This window comes from Lemur catta, chromosome 8 (assembly GCF_020740605.2).
Source record: "Lemur catta isolate mLemCat1 chromosome 8, mLemCat1.pri, whole genome shotgun sequence".
Lineage (NCBI taxonomy): Eukaryota > Metazoa > Chordata > Mammalia > Primates > Lemuridae > Lemur > Lemur catta.
This window is the reverse complement of record NC_059135.1, coordinates 76,966,750-76,982,964: the sequence shown is the minus strand read 5'-3', so window position 1 is coordinate 76,982,964 and position 16,215 is coordinate 76,966,750.

The following is a 16,215-nucleotide window of genomic DNA, read 5'->3' as shown; positions in this document are numbered from 1 at the left end:
TTTACCAACCCAGTTCTCTTTTAATTGCCATTCAACATGGCAATTAAATTGCCATTCAAGATTTATATCTAAGTATTCTATTTTACCAACCCAATTCTCTTCTAATTGTCATTCAATATATGTTTATTGAACACTTCTTATGCCTCACTAAATGCTAGGCTAGGCTTTGAGGAATACAAAAAGATGCCAAACAATAAGTAGCTTTAATAATCCACCGTGACCAAGTGGGCTTCATCCCTGGGATGCAAGGATGATTCAACATATGTAAATCAATAAGTGTCATTCACCACATAAACAGAAGCAAAAACAAAGATGATATTATCATGTCAATAGATGCATAAAAAGCATTCAACAAAATCCAGCACCCTTTCATGATAAAAATGCTCAAAAACTAGGCATAGAAGGAATATGTGTCAAAATTATAAAAGCCATATATGACAAGCCCACAGCCAATGTTATACTGAATGGGAAAAAGTTGAAAGCATTCTCACTAAGAACTGGAACAAGTCAAGAGTGTCCACTGTCACCACTTTTATTCAATATAGTGATGGAAGTCCTAGATATGGAGCAATCAGGCAAGAGAAGAAAAATGAAATCCAAATCAGGAAAGAGGAGGTCAGACCATTGCTTTTTGCTGATCATATGATCTTGTATCTAGAAAACCCCAAAGTCTCCACTAAGAGTCTCCTGGAATTGATAAATAAATTCAGCTAAGTATCAGGATATAAAATTAATGTACACAAATCAGTAGCATGTCTATATACTAATAGTAGTCAAGCTGAGAGTCAAATCAAAGACTCAATACCATTCACAATAGCTACAAAAAAAATAAAATACCTAGGAATATACTTAATCAAGGAGGTGAAAGATCTCTACAAGGAGAACTACAAAACACTGAGGAAAGAAATTGCAAATGACACAAACAAATGGAGAAATATATCATGCTTATGGACTGGTAGAATCAACATTGTTAAAATGTTCATACTGCCCAAAGTGCTTTATAGATTCAATACAATCTCCATCAAAATGTTGACAACATATTTTACAGATCTAGAAAAAATAATTCTATGCCTCATTTGGAACAAGAAATGAGCCCAAGTAGCCACAGCAATCCTAAGAGAAAAGAACAAAGCTGGAGGGATCACATTACTATACTATAGACTTCAAACTATACTACAAGGCTGTAGTAACCAAAACAGCATGGTATTGGCCCAAAAATAGAGACATAGACCAATAGAACAGAACGGAGAACCCAGATATAAAACCATCTACCTATAGCCAACTGATCTTTGACAAAGCAGACAACAAAACACACTAGGAAAAAGAATCCCCATTCAAGAAATCGTGCTAGGAAAAGTGGATAGCCACACAATGAAACAGGACCCCTATCACTTGCCACTCACAAAAATTAATTCAAGATGTATAAACATTTTTTTATATATATTTTTAAACATCTGAAATGTAAGGCAAGAAACCATAAGAATTCTAGAATAAAATGTAGGAAAAACTCTTCTAGACTGCGGTCTAGGCAAAGAATTTATGACTAAGACCCCAATGGCAATTGTAGCAGCAACAAAAATAAATATTAATAAATGGGACTTGATTAAATTAAAAGGCTTCTGCACAGCTAAGGAAATGATCAACATAACAAATAGACAACCTACAGAATAGGAGAAAATATTTGCAATCTACACATCCAACAAAGGGCTAACAACTAGAATCTACAAAGAAGCAAGAAAAAAACTAAACAACCCTGTTAAATAGTGGGCAAAAGACATGAACAGAAGTTTTTCAAAAGAAGATAGACAAATGGCCAACAAACATATGGAAAAAATGCTCAACAGCACTAATCATCAGGGAAATGCAAATTAAAACTACAATGAGATATCACCTTACTCCTATTAGATTGGCTTTTATTAAAAAGCAGATCAAGAGGCAAAGGAACACTTATACACTGTTGGTGGGACTGCAAATTAGTATAACCCCTATGGAAAACAGTATGGAGATTTCTCAAGAAACTAAAAGTAGACCTACTGTTTGATCCAGCAATCCCACTACTGGGTATCTATCCAAAGGAAAAGATGTCATTTTATCAAAAAGACACCTGCATGCGAATGTTTATTAAAGCACAATTCACAATTGCAAAGATATGGAATCTACCCAAGTGCCCATCAGTTAATCAGTGGATTAACAAAAATTGTGCTATATGTATGCCACGGAATCCTACTCAGCCATAAAAAAGGATGAATTAATGCCTTTTGCAACAATTTGGAAGTAACTGGAGACCATTATCCTAAGTGATATATCTCAAGAATAGAAAAACAAAAACCACGTGTACTCTCTAACAAATTGAATCTAACCAGTAGACACACAAGTACACAGAGGAAAGTAAAAGTCATTGGAAATAAAGCAGGGGGATGTGGGGAGGAGGAGAAGGGCAAAAACCCACCTAACAGGTACAATGAACACTATTTAAGTGATGGGCAGATTTATAGCCCTGACTCAAGCCATGTATCAAAAAAAGCTGTACCCCCTTAATATTTTGAAACAAAAATAAATAAATAATATATAAATAAATAGCTTCAAACTGATTATAATCTGGTTTGAGAGATAAGACATACCTACTCACACACAACTGTTAGGAGTTATTGCAAAATAATATGAGAGCAACAAGTACTAAAGATTAAAGAAGTTTCATAAAATTAAGAGAAAAGGAAATATAACATCATCTTGTTTAGTGGTTTTCAAACTATGCTTCCTGGAACGCTGGGACCCATGGCGATGCATCAGGAGTTCCACAAAGAATGGTGTATGTTCTACCAAACACTGAAGATTTACATTGCTGCAGGAGATTCACCACAAGAGTTTGTAATAACAAAAAAATTAGAAACAACCTAAATGTCTTTCAACAGGGGTCTGTCAAAATAAATTGTGAGACCTTCCTACAACACAATACTAAGTAGCACTTTTAAAGCAAAAATAAATCTGAATGTGTTGTGAAAGATCTTCAAAGATCTCTAAGTGGAAAATGTAAGTTTCAGAAAAATATGCATAGTATAATCTAATTTATGTAAAAACGATATATGTATGTATCTGCATTACGTGTGTGTGTGTGTGTGTGTGTGTGTGTGTGTGTGTAGCTTGTATATATATTAAATATTATTTTTGGAAAGACACAATGTACTGGGAATTTTAATCTCTTGGTAGTGGGACTGAGAGGGGTATAGGGAGGAAATGGAAAATTACTGATCTAGTCCAACCTCTTCATTTTATTGGTAGAAAATTGAGATTCAAGAATACTATAACTACTGATTTACCCTAAGCCATACAGATGATATTATTCAAAAACCTGAAACACAAACCCAACCTCTTGATCTCTTGGTTGCTTCTCTACGTATCTCAGGAAAGGAGCACAACGGACAGGAACAGTTTGGAGAAGTACTTGGTCTTTCTTGCCTCTATTTCCCACATTGCCCCCTACCCATCTTCTCCACCATAGATCATCTCCTACTTTCTTTCTCCCTATCCTGTACACAGCTAGCTTTTCTCTTTACCTAATACATACAGTTTCCCTCATCAAGCAATGATACTGAAAGTATCTATTAATTGTTGTATTGAATGGGATTTTACTTCTTGAACAGAGTCTCTCCCACCTCAGGCAGTAGGGCAGCCACTGGGAGACACACTCAGTAGCTATGGGTTCAACTGAAATGTCTGTTGAATTCGTAGATTTTTCTGGAGGAAGTGGTCCCGCATTTATAAGCAGGGATAATTACCTGAGCCTCTCATCTTAGTCCAAGTTGCTATGAAAAGAGAATGTCATAATGAATGGAAAGGTGCTAAGCAATTCTTATCATTTTAGGGAGGAATAGTATATTCTGGTGGAGTCAGAATCCAGGCTCTTTCCCTTACTAGCATATGACCTTGGGCAAGCTGTGAGCTTCAGCCTCTGTAACTATCAGTTTCATTATCTATTAAAAGAGAAGAAGAACATCTAACTCCTTACGTTATTATCAGGAATAAATGAGATGATGAATGTGAAGTGCTTAGCTCAGTGTTTGGCATCCAAAGCACCCAAAGTTAGTTGTTACTATTTTTCTTGTTATATTTTCAAACATAATATTTGTGGTGTGTTCACATCTATTGGTGGTAGGTCACTTCAATGCTCTCTCATTTTAGTCACATTAATATAATTTCAGGTTCTCATTTGAATTTGAAGCAAACCCAGAAATCCAGTTTATGTCAAAATATAAAGCTGTGACTTCTGTTCATTTGTACCAACATTTTTTATTGAGCAATAACCAGGTGCAAAGCTCTGGGCCGGGTATCGGGGGTAGAAGGATGAAAATGACACAGTCCCTGCGCTCAATGTGCTTAGAGTCCAGTGGGATCTCCTGTCATTCTCGATCACAAAAGATAGTCCTCGGCTCAGGCAAAACTAATGCTATTCCTTGTATACACTGGGTAAGGTGTAGGCAGTAACAGCCATAACTGATTTACATGTTGAAGAGGTGGAGCAAACGACAGAGCTCAGGTGTTGTCAAACTATTTGGTCTCAGGAGTCTTCTACAGTCTTAAAAACTATTGAGGATCCTAACAAGCTTTTGAGAATATGGGTTACAGCTATTATTAATTGTACTAGAAATGAAAGCAGATGAACTTTAAAAATATTTATTTAAAAATAAGAATAAGTCTATTACATGTTAACATAAATAATATTTTCTGGAAAATAATTATACAGTTATGGTACAGAATACATTATAACTTACTGAGTTGTAACTTACCTTTAGAGAAGGAGAAAGTGAAAAATGAGCTATTCCATGATAGTGAATAAGTTCTTACAGTGGTGGTGTAAGAATGTCCATCTATGACATGTGGTTCAGTAAAATCTATGCCCATCAGACTAGTTTGTGGCTTAGGATCTTGAGGTCATCAACCTTATCCCAATCTCCTCCCTCTGCTCCTCTTTTCTCTGCCCTTGAGAACTGCCTGTCCAAGGATGTTCCTCAGCAATGAAGGTTGTGTGTTGTGCAACGGGGAAAGAACTGCTTGGAAACTCTGATGCTTGTGTGCTCCAGCCAAACACCTTGAGCGGGCATTACTAGGAGCAATAAATTAATGCACCATCAAGACAGAGAGGGTGTAGACTCACACATAAACCCAAAAGAGGGAATTAACTTCCCCAAACTCCACTTTCATTAGAAGCAGGTCAATGACCAAGTTCAAACATTATATTGCCACCTTTGTTTCTTGTAGGTTAGTTTCACCTACCCCAATAAGGCTGGGAACTTCCTAAGTCTGAATATGTTTCTTATACTTCTGCTCTTTACCTTTCTCTTGAGCGTATTATTAATATTTAGCTCAACCTTGAACACCTAAGCAAATCTAAAATATCCAAAGGTAAAGCCATTCCATTCTGAAACATGTTTTCTTCTATATTATCCAGTGTCTATGTACAGTATCATCGTTTTCCTAGCCATCAAGGATAGAAAATGTAGTCATCTTTGATTTTTTTTCTCTTCCACCTGCCAATTCTGGTTTAACAAGAAGCATGAACTCAGGAAGGTAGAAACATGCAATGATTTTGCAGTTCCTCTAGTCACTGCTTTCAGCAGGCGTCTACTGAATTTCCCTTCTCTGTCCCATCCGCAGCAGATCACAGAGCTTGTAGTTATTTTCTGCAGCCCAGATAAAGACTCACATTCAGTTATTCAAAAGTCTTGTCCAGGTAAAATCAAACCTTTACTTTAGTTTCCAATCTGAAACATGCCACACTATTCCACAGTTCAGGTTCATTCCAGATCTATAGTGACCTGAACTGGGAGGCCCAGCCCAGGCCAGGGGTCCCTCACTGTGACTGCCTATGGAGTCTTAGGACTTCCCTGACCCATGGAGTGTGTTGTGTCTCCACTCCTCCCTTCCACATGGAAGTGATTATTAAAGTTACCTTGCCCATGTTCTATCCCTGTATATTGGATATGTACAGAGGGGGCAAATGATTTGTTATTTAATTTATAATTATTTGGATGAAAATGAACAACATCCAGGCCTAATATAGAGACTATCAGAAGATCCTGAACTCTGAGGCTAATCCCATGAGTAAACAGGAATTTCGGATTATCTTCTGAGAAGAAAGAGTGAATAAAATGTGCAGAATGGAGTATGACGTGCCCAAGAGGGCCGACGGCAACAGATTGTGTGCTTGTTCAGAATGTCTGGTACTCCTCCCTTGCCCAGGGAATCAGGCTTGCCCACGTGACTTCATTTGGCTAACAAAATGAGGGCAAAAGCAATAACCTGCCACTTCCTAGTAGATACTGTAAGGGGCTTTAAGGGGCTTTCCCCTCTGCCATGAGATTATAGTGTCTAGGGTGGGGTAGTTCCTCCACCCTGGACCTCAAAATGAAGAGAACTCCGGACAGATCCCCAGCCAACCTGCAGGGGACAAGTAATGTGAAGAACACACTTTGTTGCTGTAAACCACTAGGACTTGGAGGATTTGTGTCAGCACAGCATAACTTAGTCTAAGGTTGCTGTTGATCCTTAAATTACTTCGCATGCCTTGTGTTTTCCTCTCCTCTTCAGCCTTTGCTTGCAAAAAACTGCATGGTTGAAGCTAGCTGAATTTTGCTTCTAATCCTGACTGTGCCATTTTTTATCTGTGTGATCTTGGGCAAGTTACTTGGCCTCTCCACGTTTCATTGTAAAAGTGAAGCAAACGATGCTAGGATATTATGATTAGATAATTTAATATCTGAATGATGCCTGGCATAAGTACTTGATAAAAGTTAGTTTTCTACCCAACTTTGTTCCTCACAGGAGAGGTAGGTAGGGTTAGTCATTCACTTGAACTTTTTGTTTTTGTTGTTGTTCTAGAAATTTCCCAGTAATACTTCTAGCTCCTATTTCTTACTTCAAAGATTTAAAGAATCTGAGTAAAATCCAGAAATAATTCTATTCTAACTCCAGTAGCAGATATGTTATTTTCCTCCTTCACCTCTGAAATCTCTGAATACTGTAGTTGTAATTTTATAATATAATATAATTTGTAATTTTATAATTTTATAATAATATAATATAATTTTATATTCTCATCCACATATGCTATACTCTTAAGTTCTGTGAGGGCAGATATTTTACTTATCTTTAGAACCTAGAACACTGCCATATATAATCATTAATAGATTAAGTAAATAGATAGTAAAAATGATGAAGTTATTTTCAAGCTATCCTAATGAAGGAGATTTTTATGAATATGTGCCCCACTGGTCTATCATAACCAGGGCTTTCTGTCTCAATCTTCCAGAGACAGATCTGCTTAGAAGAGGCCTGACCAGTTCCCTTCACAAACTCTGGCATGTGTCTAAAATGAGGCATACGGAGCAAAAGCTCTCATTTAAAATACTTAAATATGTTTTCAGGGTTAGGAAATGTCATTTGGATACTTTAAAGCCAAAGGCTCTGTTTTTAAAAAATAAATAAATAACTAATTTGGAATTGTCCGTTGTCTTTGTTTTTAGCAAAACTCAGTTCCTAGCTGACTTTTGTTTATTTGTTTTCTCTGGGAACCAAGTAGCTGTACTACACCCAAGCATGTATCATTTCATGACAATGACTCAGAAAGCAGCGCAGATGTCATGGCTTACCTAGTCCCTAAAAAATGCCTACCATGCAGGAAATGAAATAAGGTTCTTGGACTCAGCAGAAATGGGGTGAGGATAAAGAGGCTGCTTTGAATTTGTGGGCTTTCCCAGACGGCTTTGGAAACATCTCATGCAAATCCAAACAGTATCTGGGTCACAGATAGTTTTTGACCAGTAATTTCTGAATATACTTTTAGTCTTCTAGTATGCTTGGAGGTAGTAGGCCTATTTGGAAAAATAAAACAATTTGAATAATTTAGATAGCTTGATACCTTTCTACCAATGAGGGTCTTTTTCTTTTTCATAACAGTCTGCTATTCTTGGAACCATTTCCGAGGTCTAAAATTTTATTATACTGAATGATAAATAAAATTCAGTCATCTAGTGCCTCTACCAACAACTTAAATATGCATGAGCCATTGTTTCTGAGTACGGCTTTTTTGTGCCTCTCTCTATATATAAATTTAGTCCAGCTTTTTACCCAAGAAACAGCTTGCTAGAAACATGAATTGTATCATTGTATTTGACTAAACATTTAGTCTGTAACTTTTATTACTTTAGAAGCCTGTCAGATGCTATTTGGAAACTTTCTCTTTAGTCTTGGTTATAATAAACCAAAAGTACCTAGAATTCTATGGGACATCAACTGTCAGGAAATGTTGAGTGTATCATTTTTGGGGAAAGGCAGACACTTTTACAAGAAGACTTCAATATGCAAATAGAAAAAGATTTAAGAATATGCAAATGGGAAAGATTTAAGAATGCAGAAGGATTTAAGAAGAATAGAGAAATCAAGATGTAAAGCAAATTATCTCATACTTACTTTGACATCGAGGCTTGTATGCTATTCTGAAAATGGGGCTGTTCCATTTCTGCCATGACAGAGAAGATTTGGGGGGAAACCCCCAAAATGACCACAGCCTAAAAATGCACGGCTTAGAGGGGAGTTTCCAATGGACTTGGCCTTTGGCCAAGCCCCAGGTCATTCATTCAAAGTGCCCCAGACAGTATAACTAAGTGCTTGCCCTGGTCTAGCATCAGCATTTATGCATAGATAACAGGAGTTAGGACTAAGAATTGTCAGGGGGAGAAATGAACTGTGAAGATGTGAGCTTGAGTCACATTCAAGGATCTCAACTAACCAACTGATACAGATTATCAGCCCTGACTGAATTTAAGTCTAAATGTTATGGCTTGCTCAGTTTTGGCTTTTGTGAAAGCCAGCACCAACAAATGACTACTATGTTGCTTGTCAAACAATAGTTTTGTCTCTTTTCCTATTGTGGTGAAGGCAAAGAACCATCTGCAGGCATCTTTTATATAAGCAATAGACATACAGAATGCAAGAAAAGAAAAGCATTTTGAACTATACATTGTGGAATTTTAACACTGAGTACTGATATTTCAGTTCCCACCATTGCACTCCAACTAGAGCGTAAGAATGTTTTATCTGGCAGCAAGAAGGGGACAATGGGGCAAGAATGGAGTTTGGAGTCTCGCAGACCAGAGCATAAACACTGCCTGTGACCTTGGGCAAGTCATTTAACCTTTCTGAGTCTCCTCATCTTCAAAATAAGAATGGATGATGATACTTCTCTTTTTCAGTTATTGTCAGATTGAATGATCTGGACTAAAGAACCAGACTATGCCTCTTTAAGACACAGAACATGACATATTCTTCCTGGGATTCCTGAAGCTTGGCAAACAGTAGACATTTCATGTGTTTCTTGAGTGAATGAGTGAGTGAATGAACAAATGATATACCGAAGCATCAGTTAAGTACAGGCCTGGCTCAATAAATGCTAATCTCCTCTGGGTAAAGTAGCAGTGGGCTTGTCCTCAGAGTTCAGCCTCAGGCACTAACAAGTTCTTCCCTCCATACCAGGACTTGAATTTGGGCCTAGATGAGCAGAAAGGAGGATACATTGCCAAATGTAGGAATTATCATTTTTCTACTTCAATAAAGAGTGAAATGGAGGCAACACATAGGGAAGAACAAACTTCATCATGAGAAAATCTTTTGCTTGGGTGAAATGTCATTTTTGCTTTGCTGAATTTTGCAGTTCAGCTGTGGGGATACAATTGAATTCTTCTGGGATTATTTATTCTTTTAGACAATGCCTAATCTTTGGGGGAATTTGGGCAAGGTAAACATACCTCAAAATATTCTTCTAAATTAGGCTATTATTTACCTCATTTTTCACGTGAAACATCTGAGCAGATTATTAAGTTGAAGTCACATAATTGTCATTCAGTACTCTAGCAATTTATAATTTATGTAATTTAAATAAATGTTAAATGATCATTTTCTTACATATGATCATTGTATCAGTTATATTATAACTCATGGGCTTTATCTTTTTATTGTTGTTACATCACGAAAGATAGTTATTGTAACTGAAACCATGTATGTTTTTTTTTTCCTGGTCAACAGGAACACTGATATAAAGATAACGTTTCCAACATACATCAGAGTTACTTTGAATATTTCTTACAAATTATGGAAAGAATAAGAGTATAAAGTGTATCATATAAATGACATAAGGGGAAATGAATGCATGAACTGAATTTCGATTAAAGGTTTCATTTCAAATAATCAACACAGGAAAGGATGAGCTAATGCCATTTTTCTGAAGTTACTTTCATCCTTGAAGACACACCTTGTGTTAGCAATCTCAGGGCTTGCTTTTTAGCAAGTCAAGACGTCACTGGAATAATCATAAATCTTCACACATGATGGAAATTTTGAGTTAATTGGCATTACAAATTCTTGGTGTGATAACTCAGGATTGGCATTGATGAGTATGACTTTTTCAAGAAAGACAAGCAAAGACCATAAGAATGAATTGTATATCCAAGATATACACCCTTGTGCTCTGACTACAAAATTCAAATGTTACTGAATTCACAGAAAGTTCCTGAATGAACATAAATGAGGAACAGAAGTGGATTGACGGCAGGGAAAGGACAACATATAAGAATACTAAACCTCAAATCCAGGAGAAAAACATGGATTATTTTGAGGAGGATAGTGATAAAGAGCTAACAATCTTCTAAATAATCCAAACTGAGTATTTTGGGCTATATTCCATTATGAATAGTAAAATACAAAGCAAATTATCAGTTCATTTTTTTAAGGCACAGGTTTATAGCTTTTAAATTTAGATTTAGAAGAATGGAGCAAGAGGAGGGCATGCATTCTGTTCCATGAAGGGGAGATTGCTGGCTTCACTCAGCCTAAGAGATTATACTCTAAACTCAGAAAGTCTCTAGAACCTTCCTACCTCACTTCAACACAGAGGCATTCTGTCAATGTCACTGGTGTCATACTTTGACATTTTCACCTTTGGAGCATGGCATAATAGATACCTATTGTCATAGATAATAGCAAACAGCATCAATAAAAGACCATTGATGAAGTTTGAATTTTTAGCCACTCTAGATATTGAACGGGAACTCTGCAATTATTATGGCAGTCCTGCTCCAAGGAAGTAGCTGCAAGTAACCCACTGTGCCAAGACCCAAGACTTGCATCTTTCTGGAATTACTTCCATGATTCTATGCCTTGTACTTGGAGAATGTAGGATCTTTCATTCTGCACATGCTGATGCTTATGCTTATGAATATTAAACTGCTGCCTTATCTCATTGATAATTACATCAATGCAATTTCTAATTTTTTTAGGAAGAGACTTTATTTCAATTTCTGAGACAGTCTTCAGTTTCCTTTTGGGAATGGAAGCCCATCCAAAACCAGTTATTTCCCTAGGGCAATGGCAATGGGAATTTGCTTAGCCTCTGCCAACCAATTCCTATCAGAGGCCAAGATCTATCTTTGTTTACCACTCCCCACTAGTCTTGCCACAAAACCCCTGCTCAACCTGCCCAAGGTGGTGCCTGAAATAATATTACTGTAGGGGATACTGCGGTGCTTTGCACTGATCCCCTGTTGCAGGTTGATATACCTATGCCCCTCCTGCTGAGAAAATCAGCTGCCAAGGCTCATAGGTTATAGCCCTTTCCAGAGTCAAGGCCACACTGGCCAATGGGGAGCTACAAAGAATCAGCTCCTTTGCCTCCTGTTGGGACAACTTAAATGACCACCTCAGATCCCCCGTGTAGGATCAGCTGTACACTCTGATGCCATCAAATTGCAGGCCAGTTTCTCCCTCTGCCTCATCTCGCCATCCTCACTTCCATGCAGCTCTATCTCCTGCGATCACTTCCCAGTGAACCTCTCACACCACTCTCAGACTGAGTTTACTTCCAGAGAAGCCAATTTAGGCTAGCTATGATGGTTTATGAATATCACCACTTCTTAGAGACTTTGGATGCTCTGTCTCATCTCACCCGTCAGAATCCTATGCATCAGAGTCATTCTGAATTGATGGATGGTCTGTGGAGTTAACCCTTCATCCTCTTGGCCCTACTCTGTCCATTCTCTACTTTGTCGCCTTTCCCCCAGCCCACTCATCAGATTCTGCTGCCTGAAATCTGCTGTACTCAGTACTCTAGTAAGACACGACGGCTCCTTTATACCAAATCCCCCTGCAGTGCAATGGTTCTCAGAGTTTTGGTGTTCCCAGACATTCTTGGATTCTAGAATATTTGGTGGCCCACTCAGAGACATTCCTTTGCATGCATAATTATGACACCTAATAGCCTATCAGTGTCAGTTTACTAGTTGCATAGAATTGTTAGATGTCTTTTCAGGACTCTTTTAAATATTCCTGAGGCAAGATCCTTGAGTGTTTCAGAAAATATGCAGCTTTCAGAGATTCCCAGTTGCTCTCATGCTACTTTTTAAACTTTCTCTATTGATTACCTAGTACACCTAGTACTCTGCACTGCAATATGTAACCTACCCAGCTCAATATTGCTTCTGAAAAATACGATAAAATCAGCAACAGCATCTGTTGTTGCAAAAATAAAAATGACCCATTGATCTGAATTTGGTAGCACACAATCAAAGGATATTGTGACATACTGGTTGAGAACTACTTCTGAAACTCTAACCTTTATTAGTAATTGCTGTGTACAATATGCTGTCAGTGCACTGCATGCAGCTCTATCTAGTAACTTTTCAGTCCATTCCATAATGAGCGACCTGAACCAACATTTTAAATCAGAGTCATATTGTCCAACGTGTGTAGACCAAAATGGGTAGCTTTACAGAATGGTACCTGAAGAGGGCTGATTCATGTTTGGCTATATCCAGTCTAAGAAGCCTGGTATCACCTCCCATGGGACATTTATATTGTCAAGACTGATAAATCAGCTGCCCCCATGTAGCACATTCCATTGTTTCTCAAAGTGTCTGAGAAACATTAAGATCAGAATCGCCTGGAATCCATGAAAAATGCACATCCCTGGGTCCTACCCCAGCCCTACTACTCGGCATCATGCCAAGAAGGTATGCTTTTGTCAAGCTTCCCATGCAGTTTTTAATGCACACTGACTTTTAAGAGCCACAGAGTTATCCAATGTTCTCTTGATAGGGAAGTAGGAAGGCTGGAACTTAAGCTTTCCATGATTTCCCTTTCCTTCTGCCTCCAGGTACTTCTCAATGTCTAGCTCCCTCTTTGCCTTAAGCTGCTCACCCACCTCTGCCTACCTGCCCTGTACTCTGGCAAAAAAAACTTCTAATTAAACCTCCATCATCAGATATTGCTCTCATCTGAGCGTCAAGGCAGACATTTGATTCAACCAATTCACACATATGCAAGTGAATCATTGAGAGAGTCTTGATTTTGTCAGAGTAATTTTTATGTGATTGTCTTTCTTCCTTCTTTCTTTTTTCCTTCCTTTCTTTTTTCTCTCCCTCCTTCCCTTCTTCTTTCCTTCCCCCTTTCTCCCTCTCTATTTCTGTCTTTATTTCTTTTTTTCTTTCTGTAATGTTGGGGTGAGAAATTTCTAAGGAGAGGGGACATCAAATGATATACTAAGCTTTCTGCAGTATTAGCCACTAGCTAATCCTGTCTACTATATTTACTTTACTTTCTTTTTAACTTTTACTATACTTTTCAAATTTTCCCCTTCTGTGCCCAACATTTCTCTAAAAGCTCTATATTTTTTCACAATGACACTCTTGGAAGCAATAGCGAGGGTTCAAACAGGCAGCAGGCAGAAAGTGATGGGGTTGGGGATTGGGGCCTTGTCTAATAATATTGTCTTTCCTTACATATTGTTTCTATTTATCTAACCACTTTGGTCATGTGTGGCCCCTTCTCCTCAGACTGGTCACTGTCATATTCAGGGAAACTCCAGTCTGGCTACAGGGTCTCAAAGAATAATGAAGATATTTACTATAAGTGAAGAGGTAAAACAGGAGTTTCCCAACATGTATCACACAGAAAGCTTCTGAGAAACCTTTAGCCTTCTCTGTTTCTCCCTAAAATTTCCCCTGCTGAAATGCGTCTCCCCTACGCCCCCTCGATGTAGTTGCCTCACTGTTTTGTTTTAGGTCTACCCCTTCTCCCACACTGCATCCCTTCCTCCCCATGAGATTCTACTGAATGACATCCCACTCTCTACATACAATTAGCTGACCTGTTGAATCTTCCAGGAGTACAGTATCACAGGAATCCAAAGGGCAAAAGTAACTAGGTCTCTCTCCAAATCCAATCACCCTTAACTCTCCCTCTTTGGAGGAATGTGAATCATAAGCTACAGGAGAAAAAAAGAGGAGAGAGAAGGGGAGATAGTTCAAATGTTACAAGCTCTTTGTGTATAGTGAGACTGCCTTTTCTTTTTTGCAAAGAATCCCTACCCCCATCTCCCTTTTCCTTGTAAAACTTCAGACACATAGTAGGTACCCACTTCATATTGGTTTTTGAATGTCATTCCACAAAATTGAATAAGTGAGTTTTCCAGCTAATCCTAAATTGGTTTCATGTAAATTTGTTGAAGTTTTGTGGATTTTCTTAAAACTTACCCCTAATCAAATGTAATTACAGATAAGCACTCAAATATGAAAATATAAGGAAGTCTGGGATTATCTGCCACTTTGTATTATTTGTGCTCTTGCTATTGTCTAGTTATGAGTTGACTATGCTAATGAAAATCTAAAAGATATCCAAGACCAAAATCAAGATAAAGGAAGAGGAGTAACATTAGCTGAGTATACACGCCAAGGCCAGCTGCTGTGTGCATGTATCATGTCATTTATCTTTGCAATAACCCTGTAAGTGGGGTGTGGTTACTCCATTTTATGAATGAGAAAACTGAGGCTCAGAGTGGTAAAATAACTTGCCCAAGGTCATACAAACAAAAATAGTAAAAACAGGATTTGTACTCATGTCTGCCAAGCTCCCAAGTCTGTGATCTTTATCCACTATAACAGGCTTTCTTTTGCTGTGGGATTTTATTCCACTTTGGGGAGTTGTCATGGGCTTACTCTAGCTATTTTGTAGATGATGAAGAGTCATTTCTATCTAGTTAAGCTTTAAACACCTAAGAACAAAGTCCATTATATTTCTACATATGAAAAGCTATTTGGAGTGTTGTATAGAGCATTGTCATTTTGAAACACTCTCACACGTAGTAATTGCTGACCCAGTGCAAGAATCTAACACAAATTGCCAGAGTCTTATTTATAATATTGCACCAAAGCTAGAGAACCTAGAAATCCAATTCGGTATTGGCTTTCCAACTCTTGACCTGAAAGGGAGCCAGGTAGAGCAAACTGCCTTTCTCATTGTCTTTCTTCCAGAGGCCCCAAGCGAAGGCATCAATCACATTTGCCCCTATATTCCAATTTGAGTAGTAGAGTGTGAGAGTGTGATTCAGCCCCTCTTGTTTAATGTCTCCTATTTTATTCTACTACCTCATTCTTTTTTTTTTCTTTTTGTTCCACTTTTAGCTCAAGTTCCTGGGCATATAAAAATAAAATGTAAAATGTGATAGGTGCATGTGTTAGCGATTTTACAGAGGTGGATTCCAGTTTCCTTTTAAGGCCAAAACTACGGATATGGCTTTTGTTTTATTGTTTTGTATCTATCCAACTGTGCTGTAAGTTTCCTTTAGGACAGAATCCAAGTTTCATTCATTTTCGTAGCCACCTCTTTATCTCTCTCTCCCCATGATGCTTATTCCAGCATCTTGCACATTGGAGGCCTTCAATAAATGCTTATTAAAATACAAGTGTAAATAAATATGGATGATAAAGGCATAGAATTCTGTATGTGTCCAGTACCAAAGAAAGTAGCCTCAATGTCTCAATGATTTAAAAACTTCTGGTGCTGTCTAAATGAGTTTGAAATGTTTAGTTCAAAATTGGCAAAGCCTCTGAGCCATTTAGGGTGCTTTTGGCTGCAAGTAACAGAATAACCAACTAAAAGTAGCTTCAAGAGTAAGGTTAAATGAGGTGATATGACAGCAAGTCTGGGGGAAGCTAGTTTCAGACTTGGCGTGGTACACAAACAATACCATCAAGGATGTGGGCTCTTGGCACCCTTTGTTCTTTCTTCCTGAGTATTTCATAGTTTCCAGATGGATGTTTCATACACAAAAATCTTGTCTTCCCAGAACTTATTTCAAAGGTAAGAAACAAGAGGTTATGGAGGGTTTCTTCA